Source organism: Panthera leo, chromosome D4 (genome assembly GCF_018350215.1).
Source record: "Panthera leo isolate Ple1 chromosome D4, P.leo_Ple1_pat1.1, whole genome shotgun sequence".
Lineage (NCBI taxonomy): Eukaryota > Metazoa > Chordata > Mammalia > Carnivora > Felidae > Panthera > Panthera leo.
The window spans coordinates 15,364,041-15,380,322 of NC_056691.1; positions in this window are offsets into that span (position 1 = coordinate 15,364,041).

Genomic DNA, 16,282 nt, shown 5'->3' on the forward strand with positions numbered 1-16,282 from the left:
GAGCATTAAAGAAACAAAGGGGGTTAATTCAGGTTTACCACGGAAGATTAAATTTCCTCCTTACTCATTCAATTTCAAATCGCCCTGCACTAGACCCATGTAAAGTTTTTATTTACTCGTGAACTCATCCAAGTCAGGCAGGTATTAACAATGCTTCTTTTATCTTTTATTTTCTTTGTTTAGCTTCACTCTTAGCGTGTTCCTCTCCACCCTCCCCTACCTCCCAGTCCTGTTTTGGTTTTTATTTATACCTAAGTATTTATTTTTCCTCACGGTGAGATCATTCTCAATCCCATTCAGATCACTACAAACTATATTAATTAACAACAAGTCTACAATGGGTTGTTAGACAAGGAAGCCATTCTTCATTATTGTCATCGGATCATTAATTAATAGGGAAGGATTTCATCTGAAGATGAAGAAAGGGAGACAAATGTGAGAATACAGAGCTGAAGCTAGAATTGATTTTAAGAGATCAGTTTTCCATATCTGTTGTTCAGTCACAGAACCTGCATTGTATTATGTCATGGTCAGTATTGGCTCACCTTTATCCGCTACAAGCCTTCCCAGTAGATTTCCTCTGGGCCAGTGTAAGAGAATACTACTGACTTCCCAATCATGGCGAGTAAGCCAGCTTGTCCGGTCAGATTACTTATTATTAATTCTTTGGGCAAATTAGCTCATTCTAATATAGAGGTAGCTCATTGTTCATTACTCATTTAAGAAACTTATTGAGAGCCTACTATGCGCTAGACACTGTGCTAGGAAATGAAACAAAGAAATAAATCAGGGAACTTGCAGTCTGTTGGGGGAAATAGATATCAAACATGTAATTACATAGATAATCACCCAAGTAACTATATATTCACACCAAATTCATGAAAAAGTTCAGCACAATCTTCTTAAGTCATAATGAAAGTTTTCTATTTTTTTCTTCTAATTCTAAATGAGAATGTGGTTTTCTTCAAAAATGATAGTGAGGAAAAGAATTTCTTCCTGAAACTGTAAAATAAGCTTTCATTGGAAGAATAGGAACAGAACTAAGACAATCGGTTCTTAATGAAATAGGGAGGTTGCTTAAGCAGTCAATTAGAAGTAAGAATGATTTCAGGGTGCCTGGGTAGCTCAGTTGCTTCAGCATCCAACTCTTGATTTCAGCTCAGGTTCTGATCTCACGGTCGATGAGATTGAGCCCTGCGTCGGGTTCTGTGCTGACAGTATGGAACCTGCTTGAGATACTCTGTCTCCCTCTCTCTCTGTCCCTCCCCCACTTGCTCTCTCTCTTTCTCTCTCTCTCTTTCAAAATAACTAAATAAACTTAAAAATAGGAATAATTTCATTATATATATAATATAATATATATTATGTATTATATTTTATATACTATACTATATTATATAATAATTATATAATTATTTAATAATTATAATAAATTTCATAATTATATAATAATTATTATAATATAATATATTCTTGGAATTGATAGAATATGTATAATATATATACACATACCCACACCTAGTTTCTTCTACAGACTTTTACCTGAAAGCATCATTTTCCTTTATAATAGTGAAATTACCATCTATGAATGTATGTGAAAGAGGATCACTATTTTGGGAATCAAAAAAACAACATGAAAAAATCGACCATTGGAAGAAAAAGAAAATTTTAAAATAAGGGATGTTGTTTAGTAATCTCATGGTGCCGATCTTCACAAAAAGATTGCTGTCTTTTTTTTTTTAAGTTTAATTATTTTGAGAGAGAGAGAGAGAGAGAGAGAGAGAGAGAGAGAGTACAAACAGGGGACGAGCAGAGAAAGAGGGAAAGAAAGAATCCCAAGGAGGCTACACACTGTCAGCATAGAGCCCAACGTGGGGCTTGAACCACAAATTGTGAGATCATGATGTGAGCCGAAATCGAGTCAGATGCTTAACCAACTGAACCATCCAGATGTCCCAATATTGCTTGCTTTCTTTCTTTCTTTCTTTCTTTCTTTCTTTCTTTCTTTCTTTCAATGTTTATTTATTTATGAGAGAGAGGGAGAGAGAGAGAAGGTCAAAGCATGAGTGGGGAGGGTCAGAGAGAGAGGGAGACACAGAATCTGAAGCAGGCTCCAGGCTCTGAGCTGTCAGCACAGAGCCCAATGTGGGGCTCGAACTCATTAACTGGGAGATCATGACCTAAGCCGAAGTTGGATGCTCAACCAACTGAGCCATGCAGATGCCCCTATTGCTTTCTTTTTAATGGAACAATATTTTTCTGTTTTCTGAAAATGAAACAAATATTTCATTAGATTTTGTCTTTCTATTAAAGGAAATCTAAATGCAATTTTGCCCATGAAGCTTCCAAGGCTTTGGGCTTTGTTTTCTAGTTTCCAGAACCTGGATCAAACCTTCTTCTGGAGCTATTGGTGACATATATATTACATAGATTTATAACTACAAAATGATTTGAATCTGTACCTTTGGTAAATACACTATTTGTTTAAGATTTTATTTTTACGTAATCTCTACACTAACATGGGGCTCAACCTTACAACCATGAAATCAAGGGTTGCATGCTCTACTGACTGAGCCAGACAAGCATCCCTGGAAAATGCACTATTGACTTAAGTGTGCCGTCTAAGAACTCATCTGAGCATAAATCCCAGATTCCATATGAAAAATGGTGCTTTTACTAAGTATAAAATGATGGATATCCCTAAGCATTCTGTGTCTGTATTATCAGGATGGATTTTTCTAGAATTTGGGGTAGATTATAAACCTTAGTTGAAATTTCTCATCCCTTCTGACTACAAATGGGCCACCAAGCTAAGCAGTAAACTGGCAGAGACTGAGGGCACTGCAAACCAGCCGTGAAATTGTCTCAAATTTGGTACCTTTGAGGACATGCAATCTGAATGTCTATCTTTTGGAAGGTCATGAAAATTCTGTTCTAACCTTCTTTTTATCTCTGTCTATTCCTCTACAATAAAGCATATTTTATTTAATCAATCTCTAACCCAAAGGTTATGTTATGTTGGATTGAGCTGAGCTAAAAATGTCCATGGCAGTCAAGCATGGTAAAATGAGAGAATTATGTAATGAGACCCTGCAAACAGTGATGTACTATGAAATGAAAAGGAATGTGATCAGAGTAACAAAAATGAAAGAACAACAAAAAGATCATTTTGGTGGTCGTGGGCCATATTTGTCCCATCTTCACGATATTTCACTAAGCTATATAATAAAGGAAATGAAATTCTATGACAATGGTAAAAAGAAAAAAGGCCTTAGTTATGTAAGTTTTCAAATTTTGTCATGTTATAGCTGTTTGTGACAAGAACCACTTTCGCAAAAACATCGAATGCATAAACATTAAACCAATTAACCTTGATGCTTGAATGCCAGTGAGATGGTATTTATACTGTAAGTGGGATTTGATATTTTTCAGGTTAAGTCAGCACCAAAGGAAGAATTTATTCTGAGCCTGTTGTTATGTGATGGGAGCAATGTATAAAAAGTTTACATATTTTAAAATTCCCTATTACCCACAAGTCATTGTGTAGATTACAGAAGACTTTTTTCAGCTACATTCCTGCAGCCAATTTTAGACTGAAGCTTAAGGATTTTAAACCTTTCCAGACAATAAAAGGAGGTACTGAGGAAGGCCGTGGACATTTGTTATTTTGTCTAAGAGGTGTTCCACCTGATGCTAAGGCCAATTGTATCTTCATTTGGATCAATCCAACCAACACGCTCTAGTAAGGTCTTCTAGTCACAGTACATCAACACTCTGTCCACAGTGGACTATTTTACGTAAAGGCCTCTTATCCAAGCTAGGCCAATCAGAACACTTTTCCAGGATTTTTCTTCCTAAACAGAAGCAACAATGTTTCTCTGGCAGAGAAGCATCAGGTAGTGTGAAGGACAGGAATGCTGGCTGTCAAGTTTCCTTCTCTTAGAAGAGAAACTACTCTAATCAGTGCAGAGATAAGAGAAAGAGAAAGAAGCCTCTAATAGCATTCAACTTCTTAGTTCTTTTTTTTTAATGTTTATTTATTTTTGAGAGAGAGAAAGAGAAAGAGAGAGAGCAGGGGAGGGGCAGAGAGAGAGGGAGACAGAATCTGAAGCAGGCTCCCAGGCTCTGAGTTGTCAGCACAGAGCCCGATGTGGGGCTCAAACTCGTGAACTGGGAGATCATGACCTGAGCCACCCAGATACCTCTCTAATTCCTAGTTCTAAGGATCCGAAGGCCAGATCTATGGTTGAGTTGCAAAGATACCCTAGTGTCTTTCTTGTACGCTTCTCTCTTTCTGACTAAATTTGTGGGAGTTCAGCTTCTGCACTAGCAATCCTAAATAATCCCCAAACAAAAATCAACAATATTATTTATATTAATAAGAGGTTAGTATATATTGAGAGGTTATTTTAATATTGAGGAGAGGTTAATTAAATAGTAAAATGATACAAGCTAGTTGAAAAGTTTCCCTTGCTCCTAATGCTATGTATTCCCCCTGGTGAGTTCTGAGAACCCTCCCTAGTAAAGCCTATGTGGCTCACTAGAAGAGCTCGGTAAGTATTAGGAATTCCTTATTAGTATCTATCTGGCCCTTTACACAGAATTTGAACAGTCTGGCCTTTTGCCCCTTTACCATTGAGAGCTACTTCAGTTGGCTTTAGTTGGTTTGTCTTCCAATCTTCCTCTTGTACTGCTCCTGCTTTTATTGGCCCATGTAGGACAAGCTATTCCTCCTGAATGTGACTTTCACCTTTGGGCATAAAGCTACTAAGGGCTTTTTCAGTGGGGCACCTGGGTGGCTCAGTCGGTTAAGCATCATCTGACTTCCGACTTTGGCCCAGGTCACTATGTCCCAGTTCATGGGTTTGAGCCCTGCATTGGGCTCTGTGCTGACAGCTCAGAGCCTGGAGCCTGCTTCAGATTCTGTGTGTCTCTCTCTCTCTGCCCCTCCCCTGCTCATGCTCTCTCTCTCTCTTTCTCTCTCATAAATAAATAAACATTTACAAAAATGAATGGCTTTTGCAAGGTCTCCTTTTCTCACAACATTTTTGCTACTGACATTATGGAAGGGTAGATGTGATTTCTTCACAGCGTGTCCACAAGGGGCAGAGAATTGAATTTTGATGACTTCAAAGGTTTAACTATTATTGCCTTATATTATCAATCTTCTCTCTCTCTCTTTTTTTTTTAATGGAAGATACTGTCTATGCTTGCAGGAGTATGACCTAAGCCATCAGGCAATCTTCCATTTATGATCTACTGACTGCAATCATCTCATGAGGCAAAAGTACAATTTCAAAATCTGGACTATTTAAGAGTAGACTATTTGTAAATTCCATAGGGAGAAGAACAGTAAGCTTCCTTTCCAGAATAGATTGTCCAACATAGTGCAACAACTTGTGTGTTTAGCTTGTAAGTTCTGGGAGGGTGGTAAATTTTCATGTTGTTATTACCCAAGTTCCCATGCCCGAAAGAACATCTAGAATTTGGGACCGCTAACATTTTTTTTTGGAGAGCTAACACATGACTGGTTGGAGGCCGAATCATTTTGCCAGATGACAGAAAAACTGTTTTAATTTTTGGGTGTGTGCTCCTATAGTGTGCAAAAGCCCTGTGGATGATTTGGGTGTGAATACGAAATCATCTTGAAGAAACTTAGTCTAATAGAGGAAGGAGACAATATTAGAAACATGTATACTGACAATTCAAATGAACTGGTTCTGCATTCAAGATCTAATCAATGTGCAGTTGGCTTTCCAGAGAAGCCAGCACTCCTTTCTATAGAGATTTGAGCTTATGTTGTAGAGGACTGGCTGTTGAACTGGGTCTTAACACGTCAATAGGATTTCAACAGAGAGAAGCTCAAAGTCAGAGAATGCCTCACCCTTCACATCAGTCTTAAAGTCTAAGTCTCCACAAAACCAAAAATAAAACATAGTATGTTCAGATACTTGAACTACCTTTACTATAATTTATTAAGCGCTACAGTCTCTTTAAGACACAAGCAGTTTAAGCAGTTCTGAGTGCCCTTCCAAGGGGAAAAATGTGCTATTTCTCCTTAAAGTGAAATGAGTCACTTGAAAAAAAGTTTCTTCTTCTTCTTTTTTTTTTTTTTTTTGTAGATTTCATGTTTCCATTTTAAGCATCCGCCATGTTAACACTGAGCTGACGATTAAAGAAAAATACAGGTATTTTGAGCAAAGGAATGATATTATTTTCCCATTACTTAGCAGCTGACAGGACTATGCCCTGCCAATCTCCCTCCCCTCCTCCCCTCCTTGGGGGCAAATTTTAAAGTTGTGACTCATCAAACCACAGTTACACATCCTGAACTTTAGTAACTCCTTCGGCAAAGCAAGTTTGTTCACAAAATGGATTTTTTTAAGGTTTATTTATTTATTTATTTTTAAAATATTTTTTTTTAACGTTTTATTTATTTTTGAGACAGAGAGAGACAGAGCATGAACGGGGGAGGGGCAGAGAGAGAGGGAGACACAGAATCGGAAGCAGACTCCAGGCTCTGAGCCATCAGCCCAGAGCCCGACGCGGGGCTCGAACTCACGGACCGCGAGATCGTGACCTGAGCTGAAGTCGGCCGCTTAACCGACTGAGCCACCCAGGCGCCCAGGTTTATTTATTTTTGAGAGAGAGAGACAGAGCGTGAACAGGGGAGGAGCAGAGGGACAGGGAGGTACAAAATCTGAAGCAGGCTCAAGGCTCTGAGCTGTCAGCACAGGGCCCAAAGTGGGGCTCCAACTTACTAACTGTGAGATGGTGACCCGAGCCGAAGTCGGACTCCCAACCGACTGAACCACCCAGGTGCCCCTGGATTCTTGACTTATTTCCTCAGCAAGTCTTATGGGAGTGACCTTCATAATACAACAGTTCTTGTCAAAGCAGCACTTGTCACAAAACCCTATCTATAGAGTCTTTAAAAATATCTCATAGTGATATGGAACCTAGTGCACTGTAACTACGTAGAAATGTAACTTAGATGTTTTGGTTTAAAGGAAGTTTAGGAGATACTGAGTTTTCAGAAGTCCATGAGGCTCTTCTTCCGATCTTCATTTCATTTCCATATTGCAAATATCAAATGCTATAAAGAATGTTTGCCTAACCCATCAATTCTAATCCTGGTGAGTTTTTTTGTGCCCCCTCGTCACCCAACTAAGCCCCTATTCTCTTTACACTGAGAGTACTTTAAACAAATTTACCTGTGTTCACAGCAAATATGCCTCAGCTCCAGGCAGCTGACTTCTTGTTCACCCAGATGGAAATTAAACTGCAATATGCATAATGTAAGCACCTGCCAGAGCCTCTTAAAAAATGCAAGAACCTTAACCAGGCAACAGGGATATAGTTTCAAATAGGAAGAAAAGCTATTGATGAAGCGTAAGGATTTTAATTCTCTGGATGGTTCACTGTAACCCCATTAGCTGAATTTAAATTTCTTGGGGTTCTTCTGAACCCAGCTATCACCTGAGGAATTTAGAATTATTTCTTTTTCACATTTTGCTTATTTTTAGTCTTTCCAAAAGACTCCTGGTTATGTAGCAGATTTAGGGAAAATGTTAGAATTTGCATGTTTGGCTTTGAGCTTAAAGATGATCTTGGGTGGTTATAAAATGTGTGCAATGGTTCCCACCCCCACCTTTTTTAATCTTATATTTTGATGCTTATTTTAGGACAGTTTCATGATCTTCCATATTTGTATGGATGTATAAAAATATAAAATACCTAAAAAATTAAAAGAATGGTTTTTACATACTAGCTAGCTACACAGAAGTCACTTCCAATATATATTTTTTTACACTTATGGCATTGCAAGACATTTCAAATCATTCAGTTATTAAAATTGGTCTTAAATTCCACGCCATCATGGTGTGTGGAGAAAAAATGTGATGTGTTGTTGCGAAAATCAAGCATCAACTGTTATCATTATAGTTACATCTGTCTTGCAATAGGGAAGTGAAATAGGTTGCTTTAGAGCCCTGTCAAAATCCGAGATAAGCAGATAACAGATACTGCAGCCAAAATATTTTTAATATTTTCATGATATTAATACTTTCGGACATCAAGAGACAAAGATCAGCCAAACATTTATCTCGCTGTTCAGCTATTCCTTATCTAAAATAATGCAAACAAAATTTATCTTTACTCTTTGTCAGCGAGATAAATTTCTTTTCGACTGTAAGAAGTTCTGGACATCACATTTCTGGAGATGTGCACTAAGGGATTTGTTGATCTTTAGCTACAATTCTGTAGGCATGACAGGGCAGTGACTTCATGAGGGAGGCATTCTGACCCATCCATTGCTTCCCCTAAGACCATGGGAATCTCTAGTCCCAACTCTGTTACATCATGGAGGGAAGGTTATCGAAAGGAATAAAAGCAAAGTAACAATATCTTTTGAACAAAGGGAAATTTCTCACACAAATACATCATACATTACACCTTACTTCCATTATAATAAATGTATACTTTATCCCTGGAAACTGGGCTCATATATTTAGCAGGAATTACAAAAAATAATAGTGAGTTTTCACAGTTTGCTAGTTCACTGAATTTTTTTTCTTTTTTTTTTTTAATACTTGCACATCTGCAAATTTTTTTTAATGTTTATTATTCTTGAGAGAGACAGAGAGAGAGAGTGAGCAGAGGAGGGGCAGAGAGAGAGGAAGACACAGAATCCAAAGCAGGCTCCAGGCTCTGTGCCGATGCAGGGCTTGAACTCACAAACTGTGAGATCATGACCTGAGCTGAAGTGGGATGCTTAACTGACTGAGCCACCCAGGCGCCCCTCACTGACTTTTCTACAAGGAAAAAGTTACTAATCGTATGTCCGTGGGGGCTTCAAGTCTATATAGAGGCATTTAACCAAGCATTTCCTCAGTTAAATAAGAAATCTGTAATAGTTCGCTTGGGCTGCCATCACACATTGGAGGCCCAACCAACAGAAATTTAATTGATCGCAGTTCTGGGAGCCTAGAAGTTGGAGATCAAAGTATCAGTAGGGCTGGTTCTTTCTGAGGGCCATGAGGGATGCTCCAAGATATTTCTTTTTTGTAGATGGCTGCCTTCTCCATGTGTCTTCACTTGGTTTTCCCTATGAATATAGGTTCTTTGTTCTTGTTCTTTCTACTGCTTTTTTGTCTCTGCCCCTCAGGACTACATTTGTTCTACCCAAGGATGAGGTGTTCCTCTTTTTTCTCCCATCAAACTGCCACCTACAAAAGGAGGATATGTGGAGTTCCTCAGTGGAAGGGATATCCCACAACCCAAAGGGCAGTAACTCTTGTTCCATACCAGATCTCTGTTCTCCCAAATCTCCTGGAAGCTTGTTCCATTAACTCTCCTCAACTCTCTTCCTTTAATGATTTTATATATTTTTCAATTGAAAATATATTAGATTTTCTAATCCTACATCACAATTAATCTCTTATTGCTCTCCATTTTCCCCCTAGGTTATGTAAGTATATGTGTCTAACAGTTGCCTACGCTTTACCCCATTCTCAACTCCTATGCTCTCCTCAAACTGCTTTCTCTCCACTATGCTTCCAAACTCTTATCCATAGAATGTAGTTTTTAGAGAAATTCAAGATTAACAGGGTAATTGAGTAGGAAAAAACACAGATCCCCCATGGATTCCCTCTTCCACTGGTCTCAGTTTCCTCCATTATTAATATCTTGCATCATTGGTACGGTACATTTGTTATAACTGGTGAGCCAATATGGATGTGTTATTATTAATGTATCAATACCAGAGTTTGCCATCAGGATTCATTCTTCATGCTGTAGAGTTCTGTAGATTTTGCCAAGTGCATAATGTCATGTGTATAACATCATAGTATCACACAGAACAACTCCCCTGTCTTAAAAATACCCTGTGCATCACACAGAAGAACTTCCCTGCCCTAAAAATACCCTGTGCTCCGCCTACTCATTCCCTCTCTCCTCCTCCTTACCCCTGGCAGTCATTAATCTCCCTTCAGTCTCCAGAGTTTGCTTTCCCAGAATGTCATATAGTCAGAATCATACAGTAGATAGCCTTCTCATACCCCTTATTTCAGTTAGCAATAGGTATTTAAGATTTCTCTATGTCTTCTCCAGGTTTAAGAACTCATTTATTTTTCTCATTGAATAGAATTCCATTGTGTGGACATACAACAGTTTGTTTATCCCTTCACCTCTGGAAGGTTGCTTCCAATTTTTGGCAGTTGTGAGCAAAACTGCTATAATCATTGTTCTTGTTATGCAGGTTTCTGTCTGGACATAAGTTTCCCAACTCATTTGACTAAATATCTCGGAGTGCAACTTCTGGGTCATATCGTAAGATTTTATTCAATTTTGTAAGAAACTGACAGGCTATCTCCTAAAGGGCTATTCCATTTTGTATTCCAACCAGCAATGAATGAGTGTTCTTGTCGGTTGGCTTTTGAATAAATAGCATCAATTGCTCATACAAATATTACTATGCAGTGAGTTCATATATATTTATGTATATTGTCCCACCAAAAGCTTTCACTCCACATGTGCTGACATAGAAGGAGAAGCCACTGGGATGGCAAGAATTACAGACAGTTGTAGAAGAATTTGTGTACAGAATGTGGTACTTAAGCTAGCATTAGGAAACTTGAAATTTCACAACTTTGGATTTAAATAGCTCTCCTTGAGCCTAGAAAACAGAGATTGACCTCTCAATCTTGACACACATCTTAGTTTCCTCCCACAATGTTCTTGAACATTTCCTGGAATAAAATTAGTTACAATAACCAATGTGACAACGTTATTCTCTCTCTCTGTCTCTCCCTTAGGATAGCATAGAGAGGAATGGGGATACCATATTCAAAGGGAAAACAGAATTGTGAAACATTAAGTCACGGATTTTAGCATGATCCTGCTGGTGGAACTGTCAGAACTCACTCACCAAATCATTCACTGACTCTTCCCAAGTCACACAGTAATAGATACTAAGCCGCCACTAAATGTGAATTTCTGTCTTTTCTGCAAAAGAAAATGTACAGAGGCACAGAGATAGAACCTTAGCTCAAGAATGTTAGCTGGTTTTGTTTGGTGGACCTTGGAATTATAACACTAAAATGGAAAAAAATATACCATTCGTTTAAGTTATAAATAAAATTAATCTTTATCTCTATACTCATCCCGGGAGAATAGCGATGAGTCCAATATAAATGAGTTCACAGTGCTTCTTTTTTTTTTTTTTTAATCCTTAGGTCATACCAGAATACACAGTTTCAGAAAATCTACTGAAATGGGAAATGGTACCACCTTGTTCTTTTTCCTAATGATCTCGACTGCTGATGACCAACTGAGTAGTGGGGACCTGCCTTAAGGCCCCGAGACCACGGCAACTGGTGCTGACTTCTTCCGTGTCTTATGAAGTCAACCCCTTCTGTGGCCATTCAAACACAAGGCTACTTGAGAAGATTCAAGTTGACTATATGCTTTAGAGAGTCAAAGCCCTTGTTTCTCTCATGACTAAGAATTTTGCAATTACTCCTTTAGATCAGACCAATTATCTTGTGCATATGATGTGTGTGTGTGTGTGTGTGTGTCTGTGTGTGTGTGTGTGTGTGTGTGTGTAAGTAAATTTATTTAAAATTCAGTATTAAAAAGTTTGGGGCACCTGGGTGGCTCAGTCGGTTAAGCACCTGACTCTTGGTTTTGATTCAGGTCATGATCTCAGGGTTCCTGAGTTCAAGCCCTGCATCGGGCTCTGTGCTGACAATGTGGAGCCTGCTTGGGATTCTCTCTCTCTCTGCCCTTACCCTTCTCTCTCTCTCTTTCTTTCTCTCAAAATAAATACATAAACTTAAAAAATATTAAAAAATTGAAATTGATCAGTTTTGTCTGTTTATGAACATCAGATAAAGAATGAAGAAAATGTAAATAAACCACTCCAACTTACCTTTCCCTTTTCCCGGCGATATGGGACAAAAATGAGTCAAAAACCTGACCTGGCAGTCTGAAGAAGAGAATAGCCAATAAGCAACACATATGTAAAAAAGGTGCTCAGTTTCATCAGTCACTGGAGAAAAGTAAATTAAAACTCTAAGGTAATGTTACTTCACAACATCAGAATCGCTAAAATGATAAAAGGCAATACTGAATATTGGCAAGGCTAAAGAATGACCGGATTTCTCCTTTGCTGCCTCGGAGCGTAACTTGGCACAACTCTGGAAAATCATGTGGCAGGACTGACTTAGCTTGAATGTAGGCACAGCCCATGAAGCTACAAGAGGTATGAGAAGATACATATAAAGTACTTACAGCCACATGGTTTGGAACAGCCCCAAATCAGAAACATTCCAATATTTGACTAGAGAAAACTGGATTAAAAAAAAATGTGATAGGTTATACAATGTAATACCATAGGGCAATGGGCAGAAAGAAAGGATAGTCATATACGCAATATAATGGATGAATCTCATAAATCTGATATTGGATGAAAAACTCAGACACAGTCGTTGATTCCTTTAAATATACAATGTAAAAATTTTTTAAACAAATATAAAGTAACAACGAAGGTCATACTAACCATCTTTGTATCCAACATCTAAGTTTAACAAATGTTACTTATGTTAGGATGCTTGAAAGATGGAGGTATGGTGAAAAGTCCATACTCGATGCCATTCACCTTTCTTTCTCCTCAGGGTTAACCCTTATCCAAAGTCTATAAGCATTCTTCACAATCATGATGTTGTGATAGCTCATATACAAGCATTTCTAAAATATATACTACTGTTTTGATGTTTACATTTTTTTCTTAAGAGGTATCACACTTATCCTTTCACACTGCTCTTTCTGATTAACATGTTCTCAGCATGTATTCAAGTTTATGTGTCTAGTTCATTCATGCTATATCATTTTTTTATCCATGTTTCCATTGATAGATAATTAGATCATCTTTTTTTTTTTTGATAATATAAGCAATAGTTCAGTCTCCATATATACACATGACTCCTTAAGATATAATTGCATTCTCCAGATTATGTAACTGGAAAGCCACAATATTTCCTACTTTTCTTGGGTGGATTTACTTTACCACTCATCTTCAGTATTTTTCAAACTTCTTTTAAAATTTATTTTTGAGAGACAGAGAGAGAGGAAGAGAGAGCACATGCACACACATGAGCAGGGGAAGGGCAGAGAGGGAGGGAGACACAGGATCTGAAATGGGCTCTGCACTGACAGCAGAGAGCCCCATAAGGGGCTCAAGCTCACAAACCCTAAGATCATGACCTGAGCAGAAGTCTGATGATGAACCGACTGAGCCACCCAGGCGCCCCCTTTTTTTATTTTCAAACTTTTAAAATTAATTTTTTAATGTTTATTTATTATTGAGAGAGAGAGACAGAGAGACAGAGTGTGTGTGTGGGTGGGGGGAGAGGCAGACAGTGAGGGAGACACAGAATCTGAAGCAGGCTCCAGGCTCTGAGCTATCAACACAGAGCCCAACATGGGGCTTGAACTCATGAACCCCAAGATCATGAACTGAGCCAAATTCCAATGCCAACCAACTGAGCTACCCAGGCACCCCTATTTTCAAACTTTTTAAAACACAACACTTAGTTGGAATAAATTTATATATTTACACCATGTACTTATAAATATATATACATATAGCAACATAAGCCAATATTTCATAAAATAGTTACTTCATAATATGTGAAACACTTGGGAGAGTTTCCATGATCTCCCTTTTCATTCTATTCTCTTTTCAAATTTTTAAAAATGTTGGTCAGTACATAGTACATTGACTTCTTACTCTACTAAAGACTGAAACACATTGCTACATATGTGTCTGGATTTTCAAAACCCACAATGTTATCTTGCTGGGACCTGACTTCATGAGAAACTTCTATTTTCTTTCCAAAGTCCATGGGGATAAGGAAATTCCAATCTCAGGAATTCCAAACCTGGTTTACTTTTTAGGGGGGACCGGGTGATTCTTTTCATTTTTTTCTTATTGAATCCATATCAAGAAAGCAAGATAACTTGTCAAAATGTTAACCCATCAATAGTGAAAGTATTAAACTTGCGTAGTGTAGAGGAAGAAAGTTCAAGAAACAAACCACAAAATCATTAGGGATCAGGTGAAGTCAATATTTTCTTAGTAGACATGTCACAAAAATGCAACTGATGCATTTTTGGAAAGAAGTCCAACATCTTACAAGACTCTGTCTCCTTACTCTAAGATGTTAGAGGTGATGGAAATACAGGCTACATAGAAGAGTTGACTGATTTTACACTCTAGCTTTACAAAAATAGGCCCTGTACAAAAAGTAGAACTGAAAGTGTAATAAGAAATTATTTGGTTATTATTTTGCCTGCGTTATCACAGAGGACTATTTCTGATTTAAAAATACAGGAGACACTGTCGGGGCTCCTGGGTGGCTCAGTGGGTTAAGTGTCCGACTTCAGCTCAGGTCATGATCTGACAATTCATGAGTTCGAGCCCCACACTGAGCCCTGCACCGACAGCTCAGAGCCTGCAGCCTGCTTTGGATTCTATGCCTCCCTCTCTCTTTGCCCCCCTGCTCATGCTCTGTCTCTCTCTGTCTCTCAAAATCATCATCCCAGTAAGTGTGCGTGTGTGTGTGTGTGTGTGTGTGTGTGCATGCACGCACATGATAATTATTTGACTATTGACATATCTGGAGGTAAAGGGAAAACCATTTGGATCACTATTTCTCAAAATGCTTTAACCTGTGAACACATTTTAAATACTGACTAAAGAATGTTTCCCATGGGTTGTGGATAGTGGATGTGAGGAAGGTGAGTGGAAATTGGGGGATCTTAGTGAAATGCTGCTCCTTTTTAAAAAATTTTTTAAATATTTATTTTTGAGAGAGAGAGAGACAGAGAGAGACAGAGAGAGAGACAGAGAGAGAGAGAGAGAGAGAGAGAGAACATGAGCATGGAAGGGGCAGAGAGAGAGGGAGACACAGAATCTGAAGCAGGCTCCATGCTCTGGGCTGTCAGCACAGAGCCTGATATGGGGCTCGAACCCACAAGCTGAGTTCATGAGCTGAGCTGAAGTTGGACGTTTAGCCAGCTGAGCCACCCAGGCGCCCCTGAAATGCTGTTCTTGATGATTCTGAATATATCTCTTTCTCTATACGAAACAAAATGCTGAAGACAGAGCCTAACAGAAAGGGGTGGCAGGAAACCCCTTACTAAATCAGATCTTTTGCTGGAGTCTTAGGTGCATACTTCTGCTCTGTTATGTTGTCTCACTGCTTTGCTTCCTTTTGGTTATCAGGTCCACACTAAAGGCGCAGAAATAATGATGCTGTGAAAATGTAACACACAGCGGTTGCTTTTAACTATCGTTTCTCTCTCTCTCTCTCTTTTTTTTCCTCTTCCTTTATTTTCTGTTCTCTCTCTGTAAACTAACTGGAGCTGATGACTCATCATCTTCCTGAAGCACCAAGAGGGGTGAGTCATGTCTCAGGGGCTGCAGTCCTGGGGTTTCAAGAACAGGAAACACTTAACCCCTGATTATCCCTTAGCTGTTAAACGGTAACATATGTTATGTTTTATTTTATTTCCACAAATCCGCTTGATTTGCGAGGGGGGAAAGGTTTCCAACCGATCATTCGCATCAATGTTCTTATATGACTAGTGACTTTCTTTACTTTTCATATTCAGGAGTTTCGCTTGCTTTTAGGGTTCCAGCTAAAAGTGAATTTTGAAAAAAAAATTGTTCTTTTAACTTTTTTTTTCTTAATTCTTCCACAAGAATTTGGAAAGAATATTGTTGCTATTATAGATTTGCCAGTGCCTTACAAATCCAAGTATATAAAGTAATTCCTCTGGATTTATGCTACTGGTAACCACAAAAAACAAAAGAAAATGAACCTGTATGTTTCTTTCACGCGGTTATATGTTATAAAAGGCACACGGGCTTTTTTCTTCATTTCACAAGGGTGTCACTGTGCAGAAATGTTCCATCATTTCCATTACCAAAGTTAGTAATACAAACACAAATATAAAACCAAATTTTGTTAATTATCTTTTCTCTTCACACCTGACAAAATAAATGTAATATTAGAAAGCTGGTCTGTATCTGTCAAAATGTAATGCAGTAACAGTAAACAATTAATTAGTTAGCAGCTAATTAATTTGCTCAACACGTACTTACAGTAAGTGCCAAATATATAGATTGGCATTTTCTCAAATATTTAGATTAGCTGATCATCCTACATCAGAATATGTTGACTTCACTGAAATTAGCATTGAGAATTCAGAATGTGTT